The sequence below is a fragment of the Muscardinus avellanarius genome (assembly GCF_963383645.1).
Source record: "Muscardinus avellanarius genome assembly, chromosome: 12".
Classification (NCBI taxonomy): domain Eukaryota; kingdom Metazoa; phylum Chordata; class Mammalia; order Rodentia; family Gliridae; genus Muscardinus; species Muscardinus avellanarius.
Genome location: NC_137798.1, coordinates 9,483,981 through 9,505,298, shown reverse-complemented (window position 1 = coordinate 9,505,298; position 21,318 = coordinate 9,483,981).

Genomic DNA, 21,318 nt, shown 5'->3' with positions numbered 1-21,318 from the left:
GACATATTATTGCCAAAAGTCAAAGCCCGCCAGACGTGCTTGTGGGCTTGGGATGGAAGAACCTAATCGAAGGCCTCCCGCCCACTGGCTAATGAGCCAGCACGGCCCAGATGCCTTCTAGGCACAAAAAGAAGCTCAGAAAATTCTATAGCTGAAAACAACGAAACCACAACTTCTCAACCACTTACTTAATCAGACTTCCAACTGTTATTCTTGACTGCCCTCACAAAACAAAGCAAATCAAAATAGACCGCTAGCCGTAAACAGGGCCAGGCGCACTCTCTGCTCCTGTTGAACAAGACGATGTAGCCTCCCCAAACACGTCCTGCAGTCCTGTCTCCCCCATCTCCACCCTTCCTGTTTCTCTCACGACAAACACTCGCCCCACCTCCCTTTTGAAATCCTACCCTGTCCAAATTCTGGCTTAAATGGCACCCTTCTTACAAAGACACCCCTCAACTCTTCTCCCCGTGAGGCACACACAGCCTTCCTGTCAGCCACACACTTCCTTTGCGTCCTCCTCCTTACTCAACCCCCTGTAGGTTGTTTGTTTGTTTGTTTGTTGGTTGGTTGGTTGGTTTGGGGTATTCTCATCATCCTTAAAGGCTGAGAATTCTGAGGGCACAGGGGCAGGTGCCTAGATAGAGCAAAGACAGCCCCTTTCTTATCTTGTGACTTCTTGAGACAGAGTCCATGTTAGGGTCAAAAGAAATAGCTACTGAAAGAAACAAAGCCCAACAAAATCACTGGACCATCCAGGATCTGGACAGGAAATAAGTGGGTCTATCCCTTAACTCCACTTCAGGGAAGATATTAAATAAAACATTCAGTCATCGCTGATTTTCCTTCCAAGGAGAGTGTAGTGTAGAACAACTGGGGTTTCCTCTAGATCCTTTTTTCATTTGGAGCAAGGACTATGTTTTGTTCAGTTTGTTTCTATATTGCTGGTTCTTACATAAGATACCCCGTAGACAGGCTTGATGGCACACACCTGCAAGCCCAGTACTTGGGAGGCCAAGACAGGAGGATCTCAGGTTAGAGGACAGTCTCGGCAACCTAGCAAGGCTCTCGGAAACTTAGTGCGACACTCTTTCAAAATAAAAAAGTAGATAATAGTGCTAAGGGTATATAGGTCAGAGGCAGGATGCCCCTGGGCTCAACCCCCAGTTTACTGCCCCCCAACACACATAAAAACATACCTTAAACAGAACACATGATGCGGATATTGACCTGAGGCGCTTCCCAATCGACAGGAATCAGTCAACAGAGGCATAAAATGACTTCCTGATACCTCACCTATCTGTGATATTCTTCCCTCTGCCAACCCCCCAAAAAATGTCCCTGCCATGTTGTTAGACTTTCATGGTCGCCCTCAGGACCACTCCTGACATCTCAGGCTTTAGTTTCTGTTCATATTGCCACCGCCTTTTACGCCCCAAGCTGTCATGTAGATGGTCTTTCTGATCTAGAAGGTGAGATTCAGCTTCTAAAGCATGGATTGTTGTCGTGGTTGCTCAGCTATCTAGAAAATAAGAGCCTCCAGCTGTTCTCTATTGGACTACACACCAGTCCTGCATCCTGCCTGCTCCACTGACTTACCATGGTCAGGCTTTGTAGACCCTCCCCTCATTGTTCCCATTCAGAAAGTGCAGGCCTGCGCCAGTGCAGAACTTCCCGCTCCCTGCGTCTGCTTGGGCTGACTCGCCTCGAGCATCCCTCTCACCTGGCTGGCTGCCAGTGCCCGCCTGTCCACCTGTCAATCATTTACCATGATTCCTCTCCTAGGCACAACAACAGCTGAGGGAGATTTTCAAGCTATTCATATTTTGTTTGTAGATCTAAGATGGCCTTGAATTTCCTTATGTTATGGTTGCCGCATGCTATGGAAGAGCCATTCTCCCCGCCCCAGGCCCTGTGTAAGCCGTGAGCTTCCTCCCTGACTGTGGCAGTCCTTCACCCCAGCACCTCTCCGCCAAAGCCCCAGGTGGAGTGGAGTATGTTGACCCTGACTATTTGCTGAATTAAATTAAACATCGAATCCTAAGTTGTATATCTCTTCTTTTTTTTTTTTTTTTTTTTAAAGATACTGAGGATGGAGCCGGGCGTGGTGGCGCACGCTTGTAATCCCCGCGCTTGGGAGGCAGAAACAGGAGGATCACGCAGGTTCGAAGCCAGCCGCGCATGCTGGCTTAGGAGACCCTGTTTCCAAATAAAAATGTAAAAATAGGTCTGGGAGTGTAGCCTGGAGGTAGAAGGGCTTCCAGGAACCCCAGTACCACCAAAAAAAAAAAAAAAAAAAAAAAAAAAAAGATACTGAGGGTGAAACCCAGGGGTATTCTATCTCCAAGCTGCACTCCCAGCCCTATTTTTTATTCTTTATTTGGAAACAGCGTCTCACTGAGTTGCAATTGGCCTCACTAAGTAGCTGAAGCTGTTCTTGAACTGCGAGCCTCCTGTCTCAGCCTCCCGGATGCTGGGATTCCAAGTGTGTGCCACCACGCCTGGCTCATATATCTGTTCTTGCAGAAAAGAGTCAGCTTTGATGACTGGATAAGGAAGACTCCATATAAAAGGAGGAAGTGAGAAACCCAGGGAAGACATCAGTACAGCCACCTCCCTGCCTCTGGGGAAGAGACAAGGTAGAGAGATAGAGGACCTTCCCAGCCCCTATGGCTCCAGTCCCAGCGGCTTCCCGTGCTGTGATACTGTGTTCAACATCACACTCAGAAAGCCACACGCAGTGCCCCGGCTACCTCCCCACACTCATTCCCGCTTCAATGGGGGAACAGGACAAGTAGAAAACAGGAATGGAGACCACATCTACTAACAAGGAAAGCTAAACAGAAGACTCAGGCGAGCCCATGGGCAGAGGAGGCAGCAGGAACCCAGGCGTGACTGTCTCTGCTGCCACTTGGCCAGGCCCCGTGACTCCAGGGAGGTCGGCCATTTAGAGTTGGGTTGTGGCTCTGAGCCTTACCTCTGACCTTCTCGTCACCGCAGGGCATCACAGTCCAGATTCAGAATTCTCTGCCACCAGCGGCGAAGGCCACAGTGACCCGGTGGAAGGCTGAGCTCACCATCCTGTGGCCAGACCTCAGATGGTGGTCACATCGGGCATGTTCCTGACCCGGGGCAAAGGTGGAGGAGCGGGGACCCACATCCTGTGTGGGCGGCAATGGGGCAGTTCGGGGAAATTGAACCAAACCCAAGAACCAGGGCTTGAAGTAGGTGTGAAGGAGGGCAGGCAGGGTTTCCACAGGGTGTGGGTCCACTGCGTATCTGAGAGCATGAGTACGCGCACCATCTGACTGCTAAAACAAAAAGACCATTTCATCACTCACTCCCCTCCCTCGCCATCATGAATGAGGGAATGCCAGCTGGTAGTCCAGGAGCTGTGGCTCCCCCCTCCCCACCGCTTTGACACCACTGGGATCCAATTTCCAGCTTAGATGGGATTGCAAGTGAGTTGAGAGACCAGTTTAAGGGAAAAGCAACCACCAGTAGCCCCAAAACATGAGGAATTCTGCTGGGTGATGGGGCAGAACTGGAGAAGACTCGAAAGACAAAAGACTCCCTAGCCTTGGTGCGTGGCCAGACGGGAGGGCCTGGCTACACACGGGGAAGAAAGCTTTTGAAGCAGAGAGTATAACTGAGCACAGCCAGGATCAGAAAAGTCCACAGGTGCTCAGAGGACACTGCAATCCCTCCTACAAGGAAGAGAAAACCTAGGCCTTGACGGTCACAGAGGACAGAGTATTCAGTGGAGTAGGGAGCAGTGAGCAAGGGATGGAACCTGCACCCTGAACAGGTTCTGGTACCCAGCCGCAGAACTGGCTCACGACACCACTTTCCAGATTTGTCACAGCATTTATTTTTTTTATTTTTATATTTTATTTTGTTATTGTGATGATGGTGCTAGGGATGGAACCCGGGGGTATTCTACCTCTGAGCTACACCCCTACCCCTATTTTTATTCTTTATTTGGAAACAGGGTCCCACTGAGTTGTAAAGGGCCTCACTAAGTAGCTGAGGCTGTCCTCAAACCGCAATCCTCCTATCTCGGCCTCCCAAATGCTGGGATTCCAAGCGTGCGCCTGGCTCAGGATAAAATCTTCATCCTGAACAGGTTCCGGTACCCAGCCACAGAACTGGCTCAGGACACCAGTTTCCAGATTTGCCACAGCATTTACTAAAATACAAGTTTCTAGGCTTCACAGAGCACAGGGATTGTGATTCAGTAGATCTGAAGTAGGGCCCAGGATCTATTAACATGGCTCCTGAAATAGAAGAGCTTGGCCAGATGGAGCGAGGCTTAGAGGCTAAGACAGTAAATATAGCAATAGTGGGAATCTCCACAATTCTCCCGCAGTCTGTTGAACACAGAGTCATGCACCAGGCACTGTTGTAAACACGTTAGTGTTACTCATTTGATTCACACACCAGGCTATTATTCCCATCCTACACAAGGAGAAACTGGGGCGTAGAGAAGTTAAGGGCTTGACTAAGATACACTGGCAGCAGCCGGGCGTGGTGGCGCACGCTTGTAATCCCAGTACTTGGGAGGCTGAGACAGGAGGATCGCGGGTTCGCGGCCAGCCTCAGCTATTTAGTGAGGTTCTTTGCAACTCAGTGAGACCCTGTTTCAAAATAAAGAATAAAAAATAGGGCTGGGGGTGTAGCTAGGAGGTAGAATGTCCCTGGGTTCCAGCCCCAGCACTGCAAAATCTGTCTCCAAAAGTTTTGAGCTGCTCTGCTATTTGAGGCTGGAGTCCTCTGGCCTAGAACTAGACCAGGCTTACGCTGCGTTGCAGGGCGCTCTGGACCACGGTCTCTACAGCATCTTCTCACTCCATCCAGCAAGGGGGGGAGACAGAAGGAAAGTCTGGCCTGGGGAGGCCAGCCATGCACCCATCACAAAAGTGGACCATGGTGGGCCTGTCCAGCGTCCTCCCCCTTACCTTCCCTATTTGCTGGGGGGAAAAAAGTGCTATTTTTTTTCTTTCTGATGTTAATCTAACAGGGCCCTTATCTCCTTGGGCCAATTGATTGTGCACACCTAACAGTAAACAGTCAGGGGATTAAGCGACAGGAATGGAGAGATTAAATCAAACCCTACTTATCTGGGTCAGACGCTTCTCCAGCTTTCTCAGCTACGGATTTTTGCGGTCTCTCCCCCTAGGATTTCCTTCCATTCAAATATGGTCTGCTGAAGTCCTTGCCTTTCCCAAGGGATCCCCTCCTTTCCCTCTAACCTGGACCCTCTATTCTGCTGCCCCCCACACACGCAGACACACACACACACACTGAACCATAAGTCATTTTAAACGTGGCAGTGATTCCTTGGGAATTCATAATGATTCTCAGTTTATCTTTTGAGCAGCTGTGGAATGAGTGAGCAGCCCTGGGCTTGGGGACAAAAATCCCCGGGTTAGCAGCCCGTAAAGTAGAAAAGTTGCTTTTCAATGGCCGGGGGTGGGGGTGAAAACAGAGGGCGCCATTATGTGAAAGCGATGACTTATATTCACTCTTTGTAAGTAGCAAAGCACCATGCCCATAGAAGCTATAATTTCCTGTAGCCCAATGATGCTCTAAAAAGCCATGCCAGTTTATCAACAGGAAAACACTGCTGGTTCTGAATAGAGGGTGTATGTTGTCCAAGCACCTTGCACCTGCTCAGAGAAGGTCACCGGAGCCCAAGTTCGAGGGTCTCAGGAGTGAGTGCTCGCTGGGGCTGTGAGTCGGAGACCACACCAGACAGCGGAGTGGAGCAGAGATGACCTTTCTTCAGTGTTCACCTACCCACGAACAGCCAAAGCAGGCTGAGACCAGGGCCATTTGAGTATAAATGCGTTAAGCCAGAAGACAGGAATATGGCTAGGAGTACCTCGACCCCGCTCCCTCCAACACAGACACAGGACAAATTGCCCTGTTTCCTTCCTGCGGAGTGTGAAATACAACCCCAGAGCACGCATTATAATGACGCTGGGAGCTCACAACACTTCGGCACAGGCAGCCATCGAAGCACCTGTGCCCGGTGTGGATGACGTTTTGAATGTTTATTAGGCTGGTCTAGGGTGTCGCTCGATTCCGCTGCGCACCATTGTCTCATGAACTTCTCTGCAGTTGCACGTATAGGCACCGAATATGAATATTAATGAAATAAAATGATCCACCTTCCACTAAAACTTTATTTGTAGATTTTATTTTCTGCTTACAGGAACATTGATGTTAGCGCTTAGGTCTTCGCTGCATTTAAACTGCCTCTTTAAAAATCTCATTTAGAATGAATATTCCATTAATGTTTTGTAGTGTTTGGCCTGGTTCCCCTGTGTCTCGGTTGTTTGCCTGGCTGCTTTGAGGGAGGAGGCTGGAAAAAGAAAAAGGAAAACCAAGTCCTAGCTTTGGAGAAGGTAGTGTATGTATAATTGGATAAGAGGACAGGGCGAAACGGACAAAGCCCTACAAGATAAATTCTCGTTATGGAAAGGCAAATCCCAAGGGTACGATTCTAATCTTGGTCCCCTATCATCAACTACCAAGTCTTTATCTTTTTATTGCTTTTTTTGTACTTAAAACCTCACCTTGTTCCAAAATGAATTTTAAGTGGCTTCAAAAAGTTGTGTTTTTTGTTTTGTTTTGTTTACGGTACTGGGGCTGGAACCCAGGGGCATTGCACCTCCGAGCTATATCCCCAGCCCCACTTTTTATTCTTTATTTGGAAACAGGGTCTCACTGAGTTGCAGAGGGCCTCACTAAGTCTGCGGACCGTGATCCTCCTTTCTCAGCCTCCCGAATGCTGGGATTACAAGCGTGAGCCACCATGCCCAGCTTCAAAGAGTTATTTTGAGTAATTTAATTGGGCTGATAAGACATTCTCTTGGAGTTCCCAAATCTTTGGCCAAATGACTCATGCCCCTTGGGAGTTGGACAGGCGATGATATAGCAATCGCCCCAAACTGGATCTGATAACCCAGGTCAGGCCAATTCACAGGCTCCTAAAAATAAAACTGGCAAGTTGACTAGAGTTATTCAGAGTTATGGTGCAATATTCCATCACACGGGAGCCCGGACGGAAACTCAATCTTTTATCTGTCAGTTCTTCTCACCAGAGCTCTTGGGGGTGTTAGTAGTATCTGACTCAGCTCATTCCAGCAGCTCAAGAGGGCGATGAGAGCCGGGCATGGTGGTGTGCGCTTGTAATCCCAGCATTTAGGAGGCCGAGACAGGAGGATTGCAATTCGAGGCCAGCCTCAGCTACTTAGTGAGGCCCTTTGCAACTCACTGAGACCCTGTTTCAGAATAAAGAATAAAAAAATAGGGGTGTAGCTCAGAGGCCTGGGCTCCATCCCCAGTACCACAAAAAATAAATAATAAATAAATAAATAAATAAGCTTTTCTTTACTTCTGACCCTATGAGTAGAACCAAAATCTTCTTTGCTAGGCCCCTTCCCCCATTGCCCCAGCTGGATTGCCAAATGGATGCAAGTTTCTCCTTTTATTTGGGTCTTTAGTCTGCAAAATTTAAGAAGAAAGTTGCCAAACCATAGAAGAGTGGTATAGGAGTGTAAAGATTATTTTTAAGCCAAAGGAAGATGGGAAGACAAAATTCCTTCCTCCCACACAGAGGGCAAGGGTGTCCAAAAGAGAGTGACCATTGAGTGTTTTGCCCTTCTCTTGGTGCCCGTCAGCTCTGTTGTGGTTGGTCACAATCGGGTCTTTGTACCCAGTGCTGTTGGCCCGTTTCAGGCTTCGATTTGAATCTTTTAGGCGGTGGCTCTTCCAGTCTCCTGATGCCACCTGTCATCCTCCCTTGGCCTCCTCTCTTTTGGGACCTGTTTACACTGGTTGTCCTCAGCATGTGGCCACAGAAGGAGCTAAAGTGTTGTAATTACTGTACTGTTTTGTTATCTCTGTATCTATTTACCTTCTTTATTTTTCTGCTTTTATTTTTTGTTTTGTTTTGTTCTTGCAGTACTGGGGATGGAACCCAGGGACATTCTGCCACCGAGCTAAAACCCCAGACCTATTTTTTATTCTTTATTTGGAAACAGGCTCTCAATGAGTTGCAAAGGGCCTCACTAAGTAGCTGAGGCTGTCTGAGAACTGTGATCCTCCTGTCTCAGCCTCCTCAGTGCTTGGATTACAAGCGTGAACCACCAGGCCCAGATACTTCTCTATTTCTGTTCTTTATCCAAATAGTTCCTTTTAACCTTTCCTGTTCCTAAGCCTTCTGCCCTAAACCCCCAAGTGTCCCTACATCCTCATAAGGAAGCCATAGGAGCCCTGAGTACACAACTGAGTTCTGGGGCTTCATAGATAACCATTGTATACAGTTCTACAGACAGACGGGAGGGAGCATGTTAAGGTCAAGGTAGCAGAACATTATCCTTAAGTTTTAACCCAAATGTTTTCAGGCAATAGCAGGCTCAATCCATGTAGACTACACAACCTCAACCAAGAAGCAGGGCAATATTAGAAGGGTGTTATTTGTACAAAATGTGACTCAGTCATTCAGCAAACATTTGCTGAGTCCAGTATTCTGAGAACACAAATGCAGATAGGATCTAAATTCTGGCCTTCTGGGCAAAACCAAGGCATAATGACTTTTTTAAAGCTTTTCACGGTTCATAAGGCACTTTTACTTTTTTATATGATCACATTAGGAATTATTAGCAGAACTACATTTGAGATAAAGTCTGTTAACAAACTGTGTGTGTGTGTGTGTGTGTGTGTGTGTGTGTGTGTTACTGAAGATTGAACCCAGAGGCATTTTACCTCTGAGCTATACTCACAGTCCCTATTTTATTTTTTAATTTTTAAAGAGAGTCTTACTGCCGGGCGTGGTGGCGCACGCTTGTAATCCCCGCGCTTGGGAGGCAGAGACAGGAGGATCGCGCAGGTTCGAAGCCAGCCACGCGCTTTCTTAGGAGACCCTGTTTCCAAATAAAAATGTAAAAATAGGTCTGGGAGTGTAGCCCGGAGGTAGAAGGGCTTCCAGGAACCCCAGTACCACCAAAAAAAAAAAAAATATATATATATATATATATATATATATATATATATATATATATATATATAATGTAAAAATAGGTCTGGGAGTGTAGCCCGGAGGTAGAAGGGCTTCCAGGAACCCCAGTACCACCAAAAAAAAAAAATAAATAAATAGAGTCTTACTAAGTTCCTGAGGGTCTCACTGAATTGCTGAGGCTGGCCTTGAACCTGTGATTCAACCCTTCTGGTTTAGCCTCTCAAGTACTGGGATTACAAGTATGTGCCACCCCACCTGGCCCGAACACACTTCTTTATGATGGGGGTAATAAGAAGGTGGCCTCTTCCCAAGATATAAAACTTAATCACATTTTGCTCCAGTATTCCCAGCCAAACGGCAGTAATCGTTAGTCAATTCCCAAGCATCTTCTCTTTGCCTTAATCCTTCAGATCAATAATATAATTACTGCTCTCCTTCGAAGGTCTTACGTTTTCTATTATTCTTGTTGATTGCCAGTCAATTTTTAAAGTTTATTTTTAACCTAATGACTTTTGTAGAGAGATTTTCCGGTTCATTAGACATTTGGGGTTTGATGATAGATGTAAAGAAACCTAAGAACGTAATTTTTGTTGCGTTTCTTTTCTGGTCTACTGATCTCAGTTTGACGATGGCCACCACGACGAGTCTCTGGGAGTGACTCTCCTCCCGCAGCCAGCATTCCCATGAAGAGATGAGAGGCCATTAGAGAGAACAGAACTGTCTCGTGAAATGGCAAATTGGGAAGACATGAAGGCGATTCCGAGAGTAGACATGGAGACGGATTTAGTTAGAGAGGTGCACGTATGGTAGAAAACACATCTGCTTCGACTTCTAGCCACTGTGACACTGGACCAGCCATACGTGTTGGCTCAACTCAGAATCTTCCATTTGCTCCAAGAGAAAACAATGCCCACCTCCCCGGGGGTGTGGCAGGATTCTTGGGGAGTGTGTGCGAGCACTGGGTGCTCCACTAGCCAGGGCTCTTTCTAAGGGTGCTGTGCTTGGTCAAGATGCTGCAGGGTGCACCCCGCCCTGTGGTTGGGTGATGGGAGCGCCCCCGGCTGTGATTACAGCAAGGTGAACGAGCCTCTGGCATTTCATGAAGACCGAGCTGCAGGTATTAAGCAGAGGGATAGGTTTGTCTCAGTCTCAGAGGATTGAACAGATCTTTAAACACCAAAATGCCCACTTGGGAAGGAAAGTCAGATGCCAAAAAGTAGGGCTAGCATCCGCCATCTAGCCCAGAACTGATTAACTGCAGGACCAAACTCCTTGTGCCTGCTCGGTCCCCAAGACAGGGTTGCCGCCCATTTTGACATTCTTCTCTGATACCTTTGTTGTTGTTGTTGTTTTGTTTTGTTTTCAGTACTGGGGATGTAACCCAGGGGCATTCTACCTCCAAGCTACACCTCCAGTCCTATTTTTTATTCTTTATTTTTTTTTAAAAAACAGGGTTTCACTGAGTTGCAAAGGGCCTCACTAAGTAGCTGAGGCTGGCCACAAACCACGATCCTCCCATCTCAGCCTCCCAAAGGCTGGGATTACAAGTGTGCGCCACCACGCCCGGCTCTTTGGGGTTAATTCTGATGTAAATATTGAATGTCTTTTAAATTATTTCAGCCCTAGTAAGTGTCCATTTGCTGTTGGGAATAGCAGCCTCCAAACTTATATCTTCCTTCCCAATGCTCAGTTCCTAAGTCAAAGCAGCTGTCTTTGTTTGAGGATTGGGGATTTTTCTTCTTTTCTTAATTTGACTCTGTCTTTTATTATAGTCCTCAGGACAGCCACCCCAACACCACAGCATCGTTAACCCAGCTGCAGCTTTGACGCTGCAGGCGCTTGGCTGTGGCCCGGCATCTGTTGTCTATCCATTGCTCGACGCTGCAGAGAGGTCAGCGGAAGCCATAACTCACCGATTACGACACGTGAAGAGATACCAGGGAGTCATCATCCCGTCTTCAAGCTGGCAAGATATCTACATGCTGGGAACTTTCCTGGGGCAAGGAGTCGGGAAAATAGCGTGCCTCTTGCCTAGTGTTCACGGAACCTTTTTTTTTTTTTTTTTTTCTGGTACTGGGGATGGAACCCAGGGGCACTCTACCTCAGAGCTCCACCCTCAGCCCTATTTTTTATTTTTTATTTTTTATTTTGAAACAGGTTCTCACTGAATTGCAAAGGGCCTCACTAAGTAGCTGGTGAACTGTGCGTGATCCTTCTGTCTCAGCCTCCCGATTGCTAAGATGACAAGCGTGCGCCACCACGCCCAGCTCAAGGAATCTTTTAAACGGGCGGAGAGAACAAGGAAGCCTCACGTACACGGACAGCTGGAGAACCGTGTGCTCTTAATACGAATCGCAGAAGTGTCTGGTCCTGCACTGGTTGCTCTATGCACATTACCCGTTTTTGTTCCCTGTTCTTGTTTTCAGGTGAGGAAACTGAGCCTAAGATTTTAAGCAAAAGTGATGTGCTGAGGTCATACCACCCTTAGGAGACAGACTCACCTGGGGTGAACTTTTCGGGGTGAATTAAATCTGAGAAGGACTCAGGCAGCCGGGTGAGAAAAAATGAAAGAGGAGACGGGCGTGGTGGCGCACGCTTGTCATCCCAGCATTCGGGAGGCTGAGACAGGAGGATTGGATCGTGAAGTTCAAGGCCAGCCTCGGCTACTTAGTGAGGCCCTTTGCAACTCAGTGAGACCCAGTTTCAAAATAAAGAATAAAAAATAGGATCGGGGGTGTAGCTCGGAGGTACAATGCCCCTGGGTTCCATCCACCACAAAATAAATAAATAAATAAATCGATTTCAATGAAGTCACCAGTAAGTCACGTTTTAGAACAGGATAGCCACCCCACTGGTTGATTCCCACGGCGATGACTGACACTGTGCCTTACCCAGAGCTTCCTGCTAGAAACAGCAGAGGATCCAGCCATGCTCAACTGAAACCCTTAAGGGAAGTTTGAAGGAAAAGTCTGTATTAGGCTTTCTTGGTGACGGGGGTTAGGGGCATTTTGCGAAGCAGGCTTTTACTCTCATTGGAGAACTGCCCTTGGTAGAAATCTGTATTGTCTTGCTGTATGATTTATAATGGACTCTTAACTTCCCATCACTGCCGTGTACAACGTAGAAAAATCTCTCTGTTAAACCGGGCGTGGTGGCGCACGCTTGTCATCCCAGCATTCGGGAGGCTGAGACCTGGAGGATCGCAGTTCGTGGACAGCCTCAGCTACTTAGTGAGGCCCTCTGCAACTCAGTGAGACCCGGTTTCAAAATAAAGAATAAAAAATAGGGCAGGGGGTGTAGCTCGGAGGTCAAAAGCCCCTGGGTTCCATCCCCAGACCCGCAAAAAAAAAAAGAAAAAAGAAAAAAGAAAGAAAAAAGAAAAATCTCTCTGTTATCCATGTGCTAAGTGTGTTTTCTTCAAATAATGCACTGAAACGTTAGGTTGGCAGGGCGTCCTAAGGAGGGCCTGCCCACGTTTGCATGGCACAAAATGAGGCGGATGAGGTTTCTGCCGTCAGTGAACCACGTGTGTAGAAGAGACCTTGATCCATCCGGCACCCGAGTTAAGTGCAGACAGCAAAGCGGTTCAGACTAAGCAGAGACATTCAAACGCAGCCATTTCTACAACGCTGGCTTTATATCTGAAGCACCGTCTCTCTCAGCACCGCTTTTTATTGACTCTGTCTGGTAAAATTTGGGGTGGAGAGAATGAAGACCAGGATCGAGATGTCTGTTCTGCGTTTTCTTTGACATAACCTGAAAATGTGTGCTTGTAAAAGTAATAAAAGGATGATCTTGAGAGGGGAAGACCTTAAAGCATCATGCCAAAGCCAGAAATAGAAAAGATTGACTGCTTTGGCGTTATCTCACACACACACACACACACACACACACACACACACACACACACACTTAAACCAAATTAAACAAACAAAAGACAGACTGGAGAAAATATTTGATATATTTGATACACACACACACACACTTAAACCAAATTAAACAAACAAAAGGCAGACTGGAGAAAATATTTGATATATTTGATATAACCATACACACATGAGCATCACGGATTGTCATTTTTTTAATTGGTTTAAGTTTGCCTAGATTTTACAGTTGGATTCTCACTAAGCTCTAACCTTGCATCAACAGAACAGTAGTTTGTCTAGATATTTAATTACACCTGAGAAACTGTCATCAATCAGTGGAGACAGTAAAGACACGGTAATAAAATGTAATGTGGGATTGCTAACTACATTCTGGAAAGAAAAAGAACCAGTACCCCCAAAAGAATATCACCAAAGGATATGTGTGGATCATTTAAAGGAAGAAATAAATAAAAATAAAAATGGTCAATAAAATATGAATGGGGGAGAGAATGGAGGGAGAATTGGGGAAGGGCTAAATGAGGGATGTGTACACGTATGCCTCCACCATTTTGTACCCCATTAAGATGTATGACTACAATGCCCCAATAATTTATTTTTTGGCAGGTCTGGGATGGAACCCAGGGGCATGTGACCTCCAAGCTACACCCTCTGCCCTATTTTTTATTCTTTATTTTGAAACAGGGTCTCACTGGTGATTTTGTGATTTCACCAATTTTTGCTACTACCAGAAGTGGGTACCATTGCCAATGACTGTCCTTTGCCAACCCAAGGATGTGTGTATGTATTTGTATGTGTTCAATATATACTTTATATATAATATATAATACATATAATTTATAATATTTTCTTTATACACATTTTTATTTTTTAATAATTACTGTGGTCAGCTATCCTTTTACATTTTACTTTTATTTTTTAAGTTTCAAAACTTTGTTTTCTATTTAAAAAATTTTTAAGCCAGGCGTGGTGGCACACGCTTGTAATCCCAGCACTGGGGAGGTTGAGACAGGAGGATCTGGGTTCTCAGACAGCCTCAGCTACTTAGTGAGGCCCTTTGCAACTCAGTGAGACCCTGTTTCAAAATAAAGAATAAAAAATAGGGTTGGGGGTGTAGCTCAGCGGTAGAATGCCCCTGGGTGCCATTCCCAGTACAGCAAAAAAATAAAAAAATAAAAAATAAAATAGGTCTGGGGGTATAACTCAGAGGTAGAATGACACTGGGTTCAATCCCTAGTACCATAATAAATAAATAAATAAATAAATAAATAAATAAATAAATAAATAAGTCACAGCAAAAGTGAGGGCAGGTAGAGCTTTTCACCTGGGGATGGGGAGTGTTGAAGGGTTCAAAAATGTCTTCAGAAAGGTAGTATGTGAGCTGGGTGCCATGGTACACGCCTGTCATCCCAGTGCTTGGGAGGCTGAGACAGGAGGAACACACATTCAAGGCCAGCCTCAGCAACTTAGTGAGGCTCTGTTTCAAAATAAAAAATAAAATAGGGCTGGAGGTGTAGCTCAGAGGTAGAATGCCCCTGGGTTCCATCCCTCGGACCACAAATAATTCTAACAATTTACCTGTGTCTATTGTGTACAACCTAGGCACCTTTTCCATAGTAATATCATTTGTATTTCCTTTTGTAAGCTATTAATTCCTATCCTTTATCAATGAATACTGATCTTTTCCCTATTGATTTCTAGAAGTTCTTCATATTTTAACAAAAAACTTGACCCTTCGTCTCCTGATTTGTCACAAATATTTTCCCCATGTGTGAGTTGACTTCTGACTTTATCATCTAGTATTTTCTACCATGCAGAAATATTTGATTTTTAGGCTTATTAATTCTTTCTTTTATGACTCCTGAAATTTTATCATACTTAGAAAGGCCTTCTTTACTCCAAGACCATTATTAATTTTTTTTTTTCAGTTTTTCCCTAGATACTGGGAACCTGTATAGTTTAAATAGAACTGTTTAGAACCTGGATAGTTTAAATTTCCTGTTCATAGTCATCTTGACACTTATTTTGGTAGAAAGACTTAGGAGAAATACAACTTTGTTATTTTTCCAATGGCTACCCAACTGCCCAACATTATTTGTTGAATAGTAAAATTATTCTATATTAATAAAGATATTTAACATTTACCAAATACTAAATCCTCATAAGTATTAAGGCCAATTTCTGATTCTTTTCTATCTATTGTTCTGCTTCTTTATTCATGTGCAAATATTAAGCCATACTCATGACCATCGCTCACTCTCCCCCTCCCCCTCCCCCTCCCCCTCCCCCCCTCCCCCTCCTCCCTCCCTCCCTCCCTCTCTCTCTCTCTCTCTCTCTCTCTCTCTCTCTCTCTCTCTCTCTCTCTCTCTCTCTGTAGAACTGGGGATTGAACCCAGGGGCATTCTACTGCCAAGCTGCAGAGCTATCTCCCCAGCCCTATTTTTTACATTTTTTATTCTTTATTTGAAAACAGGATTTCTCTAAGCTGCAGAGGGCCTCACAAATTGCCGAGGCTGGCCGGAAACCTTTGCTCCTCCTGTCTCAGCCTCCCAAGTACTGGGATTACAAGAGTGCACCTCCATGCCCAGCTACGACCATTGCTTTATAAAAAAGCAATATCTGGTAGGATTAGTTCTCCCTTTTCATCCATCCTCTTCTGCATTTTCCTGGATATTCTAGTGTGTTTATTTTTCCATCGAATCTCTCATATCAGCTTGTCTGGTTACAAAGAAATATTTAAAAGTCCTCTTGGTATGTTTATTGGGACTCCCATTAAAGTTGTAGATTAATTTATGGAGAGTTATCGCCTTTATAAAAACTTGTGCCCTTGGCTTTTCCTTTTGTGAAGATATTTTTCTTGTCCTTTGTCAACATTTGAAAGTTTCCTGCCGGGCGTGGTGGTGCATGCTTGTAATCCCTGTGCTTGGGAGGCGGAGACAGGAGGATCGCACAGGTCGAAGCCAGCCTCGCTTGCTTAAGAGACTCTGTTTCCAAATAAAAATGTTAAAAAAAAAAAATAGGTCTGGGAGTATAACCCGGAGGTAGAAGGGTTTCCAGGAACCCCAGTACCACAAAAAAAAAAAAAAAAGTTTCCCTCACATAGATCTCATGGGCGCCTTGCTATGAAAAGATTCTTTGTTAGATAGGAGAGTCCAGACTGAAGATGGCCTCGTCAGTTAGGAGAGCACTTCCCAAGCAAGATTTATTCAGTTCCCGAGCTATGTGGAGGCAGTAGAAGTCAAAAAAGCAGAATTGTAGCCAGGTGTGATGGCACACGCTTGTAATCCCAGCATTTGGGAGGCTGAGACTGGAGGATCGCAGGTTCACGGGCAGCCTCAGCTACTTAGTGAGGCCCTCTGCAACTCAGTGAGACCCTGTTTCAAAATAAAGAATAAAAAAATAGGGCTAGGGTGTAGCTTGAGGGTAGAAAGCCCCTGGGTTCCATCCCCAGTACCGCAAAAAAAAAAAAAAAAGCAGAATTATTTAGTTATTGTAAATTGGAAGCAAGAGACAGAAAAGGAATCAAAAGCTTTGCTAAGCTTCTGAGCTTATGGGAGGGGAAGTTTAAGGCAAATGGAATTATCAGAAAAGGAAGACAAGGAAATGAAACAAACTGCAAGCAGAAAAATGCTACATCTAGTTTGGGAAATGTTGGCCCTAGGGTTACAGAGGCTGCTCAGGTGCAAATGTTCATCAGGAAGGTGGAAATGAATGTCTGAGGATTTAGACGTGGTCTGTGAAGGCACATCCATTGGGTGAGAGTCAAGGGTCTTTGTAGAGTGCAGGGAATAGCTCGAAAGATGAAAGCAAAGGCAGGACCTTTGAAATGAAAGATGAAAGCCGGACGTGGTGGCGCACGCTTGTAATCCCAGCATTCGGGAGGCTGAGACGGGAGGATAACGGTTCGCAGACAGCCTCGGCTACTAAGTGAGGTCCTCTGCAACTTAGTGAGACCCTGTTTCAAACTAAAAGAATAAAAAATAGGGCAGGGGGTGTAGCTCAGAGATCAAATGCCCTGGGTTCCATCCCAAATCTGGAAAGAAAGAAAGAAAGAAAGAAAGAAAGAAAGAAAGAAAGAAAGAAAGGAAGGAAGGAAGGAAGGAAGGAAGGAAGGAAGGAAGGAAGGAAGGAAGGAAGGAAAGATAGATGAGCCAGCAAAGGGGTCAGTATAGGAACAGTGAGAGTATAAAAGAAATAGGCCCGTGCAGTCAGGAAGAAGAGAAGCCAAGCGGTGAGTGCCGGCATGCTGTGTTTCTCATTCACAAAATGTTCTAATAAACTGGTATCAGAGATGAGTGATATGGAGTTCCAATCCTAACACCGTTACCTAGGCTTTATTTTTTTCAGTACAAACTAGGGATAGAACCCAGGGTCATTCTACCTCCGAGCTACACCCCCAGCCCTATTTTTTATTCTTTATGTTGAAACAGGTTCTCACTTAGTTGCAGAGGGCCTCGCTAAGTAGCTGAGGCTTGGCACCGAACCTAAGATCCTCTGGTCTCCACCTCCCAAGTACTGGGATTGTAAACGTGTGCCGCCACACCCTGCATTACTTAGGATTTAGATGACCTGAGACAAGTTAAAATTAATCTTTCTCAGCCTTTGTTTCTTCCTCTGGAAAACAGAGATAATAATAGTACCTTGTCTCACTGGGCCCTTGTATTGATGAAGAGAGATACTTCTACAAAGACAGCAGACACTCAGAAATCCAGGCTCCCTTCCCGGCATACAGGACTCCCGCATGGCAGGACTTTGATGGCAGTTCACTGAAGTTGCCTCACCCTGAAGGAACTTGTGGCCAAGTGGGAAGACATATCAAGGAATTTGAGAGTTTTGCATTTAGAATATTAGAAGTGAGACGGGCGTGGTGGCGCACGCTTGTAATCCCCGCGCTTGGGAGGTGGAAACAGGAGGATCGCACAGGTTCAAACCCTGATTCCAAATAAAAAAAATATAAAAACAGGTCTGGGAGTGTAGCCCGGAGGTAGAAGGGTTTCCAGGAACCCCAGTATCACCATATATATATTATAAGTGAACCAATGGGGAAAAATATTTTTATAACAGTGGTTACAAAGGCCAGATTCCAAGGGGTTAAGAAGTAAGAGGCTTATTCCCCATTCTGGATTCTGTTCTTGTCCCCTCAGACTCTAATCTCTTAGGTATCTTTCCAGTGTTTCTTTTGGGGACTATACATAAATATTACACAGACCAAAAGGTGGGGAACTGAACACTCTGTTCTCTACCTTTTACTAACAAATGTCTTGGAGCACTCTCCATCTCTGCACAGAGACCCTCTTTGTTCTTTTAGACAGCTGCATTCCAGGATATAGACACATTATAGCTTTGTCCTCTGCTGATGAACATTGGGTTGTTTCCAGTCTCCTGTTTATAAATAATACTGCAATCGTTAGCCATGTACACCTGCTGCTTCACACAGCAGTTCTATCTGTAGAATAAATTCCAAAGTCAAGTTGCTATATGGAAAAAATTGTTGATTACATCTAAAAAGAGAGTCCACTCCTCCTACAAATTCAAAAATCAAAGCTATAATTCTTCTATGAGGTATCCAGGTTAGGACAGGAACAGATAAATGGAAATCTCTACAGAGAAGATGTTCCTTACTTCCTCTCTTTAAAAATAAAAAAACAGAAAACAAACCCAAACCTCCGTGATGAATGTACATTTTACTCCCCATTTAATGTGTGTTTGCGCCAGATGTTGCAGAAATCATGAAGTGTGATGTACTCGGCTGTAATTTTTATTCACAGTGCTGTTCAAAGTCTTTGGAATCACATTAGGGAGGTGGCTGGCTTTTGCAGGAATTAGCATGTAGGAAACCTGAGTTGGAGTTTGTTAGGAATGAGAACTATGGAGGTATTTTATGATTATACAACCTCAGCAATCATATATTCCCAAGCTGAATTAATGAGTTAGTGGTTGGCAGGCACGCAGGCCTAAGTTCACATGGTTTCACTTCTTTCCTGGCTATTTCCGGCACCCTCATCCTACCCCCAAACAGCTACCTACCCCTTACTTTAAAACAAGGAGCCTCTTCTTCCAGGAGACCTCAGCACTAAGCCAGCCAGCAGGTCCACCACAGCTGGGTGTGGACACTTGGCGCTTCAGCTGTGCAGGATAGAATAGCCAGAGGTGGCGTATTCTCCTTCCTCCTGACATCAATCGTCCTTCTAAATAATCCCGACTTTAAGAGAGGGGCGTTCTTCCAGAGAGCTCACTCCCTGGTCATGTCCTCATAAATTAGAATGAGCCGCCCTTCCACAGGCCGCACCAAGGACATGCCCTTCAGGCTAAGAAGAGACCAGCCCAGCCATCGGAAAGAGAAGGCAAGGGCCCTGCACCCACAGAGGATCTGAAAAGGAGGAGGAAGAGGAGGAAGGGAAGAGGAAGAGGAAGAGGAGGAAGAAGAGGAAGAAGTGAAAGAGGAGGAGGAAGAGGACAAAGAGGAGGAGGAAGAAGAGGAAGAGGATAAAGAAGAGGAAAAGGAGATAGGAGAAGAGAAAGAGGAGAAGGAAGAAGTGAAAGAGAAGAGGAAAGAGGAGGAAGAAGAGGAAGAGGAGGAGGCAGAGGAAGTAAAAGAGGAGGAGGAAGAAGAAGAGGAAGAAGAGGAAGAGGAGGAGGCAGAGGAAGTAAAAGAGGAGGAGGAAGAAGAAGAGGAAGAAGAGGAAGAGGAGGAGGCAGAGGAAGTAAAAGAGGAGGAGGAAGAAGAAGAGGAAGAGGAGGAAGAGGAGGAAGAGGAGGAGGAGGAAGAGGTGGAGGAAGAGGAGGAGCAAGAGGAGCCATCAAGTAGGTAGAAGCCCCAAAATACTGAAGTCTTGTGCTTTATAGCATTTCCTATCAAACTGAAAAATCATAGTGACAAAAAATTAAAAAGTTCTACCCTCAAGGAAGAAGCAGGAGAGAGATGGACCAACTCTGTTGGAGGTAGCTAGCACTGTAGCTCTGGAGACGGGGCCACCTGGTGAAGATGAGGGGAAACAGCTCAGAGTTCAAGAAAGTAGCCCCAGGAACTCCAGCAAGCTCAGGGAGCCAGCAGGAATGGATGGCTTTGGAAATCAAAGTACAGCTGCTCTTTTTTGCTGTTTAAATCATTATATATTAGCTGCAAATTTGGTTTGTTGGCCAACACTCAACAGTGACATATGGCCAATAAAAGGTTCGAAGGAGTTTTCCATCTGCTATTCAACTTTACCATGACTTCCACGCATATAGCTCAGTATCAGGTTGGGCTGCGCTTCAGAATCTTTTTGTGAGTGATACCCAGGCTGTTAAACGGGTGATATTCTGAGCCAGCATATGCTACCAACCCAGCAGAATGTCTGACAGGTTGATATGCATGTTCTCTGAAATCTGTTCCGCTCTCAGATCCATCCACCTTCCAGGACCCGCAGAGAGAAAAACAGAGTGCCGGAATGACAGAGTCCTCGGAGTGTCTCAGGTGGGATGCCAGAGGTTCCACAAGTGCAGCTCTCCTGAGGCATTATCTGGATGTTCACCAGGAAGCGCAGAAGAGGCAACGACGCTCTGGGCACTCATGAAAACCCCAGCCAAACACAATGGAATTGGCAAGTGCTGGTGGCTGGGTTGTGGAAACTGTATCCACTGTAGCATTAAAATACAAAGAGGAGATGTCTAGTTCCCTGACTCAGAAATGTTTGTTTCACCCACCATGAAGCCTGAATTGCCTGCAGTTGAGCAAATCGAGGCTAGGTGGTCCAATTTTGTGCTTAATTCTCGTGTGTGTGTGTGTGTGTGTGTGTGTGTGTGTGTGTGTGTGTGTGAATGGCGTCTCTCTGTTCTCTGAAGCCCGTATTCAGGGATGCTGGGATGGTCCTGCTGGACTGTCAGGAAGTGTCTAGGCACTCAAAATCCTTTTGAATCCGTTTCTAATTGTATTCTTAAAAAAAATATATAGAACTAGACAAATGATACCTCCTGGGATGTCTTTGTTCAAGTAAAAGAAGGAAAACTGTCTCCAAAGGTGATTTTACCATAACCCTTTGGGAGGCAGGGAAGAGAAAGGAAGATTCTCAAAACCATGTCTGCTCGCATTGTGCACGATGCTTCCGTCTGCGGCCTGCGCTGTACCTGTCACAAATATATTGCCAGAGGCAGAGTGAGGTTCGTAGCTAGACTCAAAGAAAGTCTGTCGTAGACTCTTGTTTGAACCTCTCGTTGGCAATGAGATGGTAGAAGGGTGGGAGGAAAATACTCCATAGGAATTGATTGATAAAAGAAAAAAGTCCCTGAGACTGTGAGGAGGTAGCACAGACTCTAACCATGAATCATCTGCCCAGAAATGGGCCCTCGGTTGAGACAGACGGCAAGAATTTAGGAAGATGGATTCCTCCTGGGTTCAGGGAGGAGCTGAAGCAGGAGGCCTGTGGA